The sequence below is a fragment of the Vollenhovia emeryi genome, unplaced genomic scaffold, assembly GCF_000949405.1.
Source record: "Vollenhovia emeryi isolate VEMERY1.0 unplaced genomic scaffold, V.emery_V1.0 DF939650.1, whole genome shotgun sequence".
Classification (NCBI taxonomy): domain Eukaryota; kingdom Metazoa; phylum Arthropoda; class Insecta; order Hymenoptera; family Formicidae; genus Vollenhovia; species Vollenhovia emeryi.
In genome coordinates, this window is record NW_011966716.1 from 41640 (window position 1) to 44830 (window position 3191).

Consider the following 3191-nt stretch of genomic DNA (forward strand, 5'->3'; position numbering starts at 1 on the left):
ACCAGCGTCTCATAGGTATCTGTTTTAAGGCCACTTTTTCGAGGAATTTAATTTTTAAAAAATTATGCAAGTATGCCAGCTCATAGAACTCTTCGGAAAACATGAGAATACGTTTGAAACTACACGAGAACTATTTTAGAACAGTCAGAACTCTGAGATATCGACCAGTGTCTCACGTTCGTCCGTATTAAGATATATTTCTCGACTGATAAAAATTATTTAAAAATTGAAAAACAACGTTTTTTCACCAGAACTCTTGCTAGAACTATTGTAGAACTCTAGTGCACTTGAAATCTGACAAGAAGCCGTCGAGAAATAGGCGGAGGACAAAGTGAGACGCTGGGTGAAGTTGGCGTCTCACTTTGTACTAATCGATTTTTTTACTTTAAAGGCCAAACCTATGTGTTTAATGTATCAGGAACTCTAGAAATATTATAAAAGAAGCCAGAACTCTCAATAGTTAATGAGTTTCCACGAAATGAGACGCTAGCTTCACATACACTCTTTCTTTTATTAGCACAATACTACAGCTTATCATTTATTAGAACAAACATGCGTTTTAGTAATACATTGGTGTTCTTTTTTAATAAATTAATATTATGAACAAATGTAGATATTGGAGAAAAATATAGCTTTTTCTGATTATAAATAATATAAATGCATTTGATAAATAGATATGCATACATGCATGTAGTTTTTTAGTCAATTTATATCATTTAGACATATTGTCTTCTTGTTCTTCGCAATTCTTCGTAAAATTTGTATTGTTTTCTTTGGCCAAATTGCACCAAACTGTACTAGGTTCAAATTTTCGATTTTGACTTTTTACTATAACCAGATTTATTGTACCTATATGGAGTGACATGACATAGATTTTGGCATAGATCTAAAGTCAATTTACAACCACTGTATGGGTTATACATATAGGGGTAAAAAGGAGTGAAAACAGTTTTTCAAAAGAAAGGAAAGAAAACGGATGAGAGTTGGTGTCTAAGAACGAGTTGTAGTGATCATAATTACAGTTCTACAATGGTTTGATACCTATTCCTTTATCCCTACCTTTTTTAAAGGAGGTAAAAATTATAAATTTTAGATAAAGCTTAGTTCAGTCTTAGTTTGTCATGATTCAGATTTTGACATAGGTCTGGAGTTAATTTGCAATATTCGTGTGCGTTAAGACTACGTTTCCACCGAGGGTCAGAGTCAGGCTAGAGTCAGGTCAGAATCGGGTCAGAATCGGGTTGGGGTAAACGCTCTTGCAGTAAAAACACCAAAATATCAAAGCCCAATCCGATTCTGACCCGACTGTAGCCCGAGTTTGACCCTCGGTGGAAACATAGTCATACAGAAGTGAGAAGGGATGAAAACAATTTAAAAAAAGAAAGAAAATAAGTGATGGACAATAGTTGGTGTCTGAGAACGGGCTGTATTTCTCATAATTATGGCTCCAATGTCTCATGCGGTCTTATTCTAGAAGTTGGTGGTAACCATTCATCCCCATCTATATTTCTTGAAAGGGAACAAAAATTTTAAATTTAATTAAGGCTTAATTTACTATTCATTTGTCATAATTCGGATGTTGGAATATGTAGATGTCCAAAATGACTACTTAATTCCGTTTTAAAATACTAAAATGTTTAGACTTAGTATGAGTTAAGGAGTGGTTGGTATATCAAGTTGGTATCTCAAGATAAGCAGTAGTACTCATAAAGACCGATTTATTGCCGTTGGGTTCACCTCTCTTAGTCTTCTTTGTTTAAAAGTTATTAATTTTTAAAAATATGGGTTGACAGTAAAAACTGGTCTGATTGGAATGAGACAAAATTCTTTATTAAGAATATTCTTAAAGTCGCCAGCAGTAATTATAAATTAATAACATCGGTGATTTTTTGTCGACCGTGTCTGGCAATTAAAATCCTTATTGCGAAAAATATTACCCCAGCCAGGATTCGAACCTGGGACCTCCCTACAATCTGTGACGGGCGTCTTAGCCAGCTCGACCACCGGGGCTGTGATAATACTATTCGCAATAACGTAGGGGAGAGTGGGCATGAAAGAGCCAGTATTTTTCAAAGTATGAAAAAAGTATTGTTAGAGGAACTCGGGACCGGAAGGAATAATCCTTGTACGCACTTCTCGGTAGAACTTGTGGTTTATTATAATAATTACACGAACACAAAAATCGGTAGCGTAAGTCCGTACGACATGACTGACAGACTGTGAACTAAACTGAATATAGATACGAAGCAATACATCGTAGGCAGACGCCTCGCGCGGTATACAATGGTACCAAGAAATAAGAGTAACATAGATAGGAAAACTGTAAGGAACGTTTGGATTGCACATGACTGTGGGCATCTCCAACAAGTATTTAATCTGTTATTAGTAAAATAAAACCGCTTTCTAACAATAGTGTACTTATTTATCTATAAGATTAATTTAACAAAAAAAATTTATTTAGTAAATAACATATTTTATTCACCTTTTTTTAAAAATAGGGATTTCGGCTCTTTCATCACAACATGGCTTTGAAAAAGCCATCACTGGTTTTGAGGAAGCCGGATACTAAATTATAAGCTAATAACACAAATAAAATGAAAATATGTTATCCTTTAACAAAAATGATCTTAGAAAACTAATAAATGTCTGAAAGATAGAAAATATAACATTTCTAATTATAAACACTTATTACAATAAAAATTAAACTTTCCTCTATTACCACATGATTTTGAAGAAACCGGATACTAAATTATAAGCTAATAACACAAATTAAATGAAAATATGTTATTCTTTAACAAAAATGATCTTCTTCGAAAACTAATAAATGTCTGAGAGATAGAAAACATTTCTAATTAAAAATTAACATTTCTAATTAAAAACACTTATTACAATAAAAATTAAACTTTCCTCTATTACCACATGAATTATGAGCCCAGCCAGTGCACAATTTGCACTGATACCAGTCTTCATTACTTACAGAATAATCATTTGAACAGACACATCAGTTATTGTTGTTATGTTTTGAACTGTGACCGAACTTCGACGATTTGGTATTTTTAGAGGTTGGCATAGTATTAGATGCCGCCGTCCCTACTACTTGCTGTTTTATAATGCAGAAATTCTTGAAAATCTATTTACAATAGGTATGCAATGAAGAAGCCAAGCAAAGTGGCAATGAAAGAGCCGGCTTT

General features: G+C 33.5%; 1 protein-coding gene and 1 non-coding gene across 4 annotated transcripts in view; one reads left to right on the forward strand and one right to left on the reverse strand.

Moving 5' to 3' along the window:
* Positions 1–3191, forward strand: part of LOC105557019 (B9 domain-containing protein 2) — a 17025-nt gene that overhangs the window by 9148 nt on the left and 4686 nt on the right. The window lies entirely within an intron of this gene.
* Trnav-cac lies at positions 1935–2010 on the reverse strand. The gene is given in 2 exon segments: positions 1935–1968; positions 1975–2010. It is a non-coding gene; the product is annotated as a tRNA-Val (tRNA).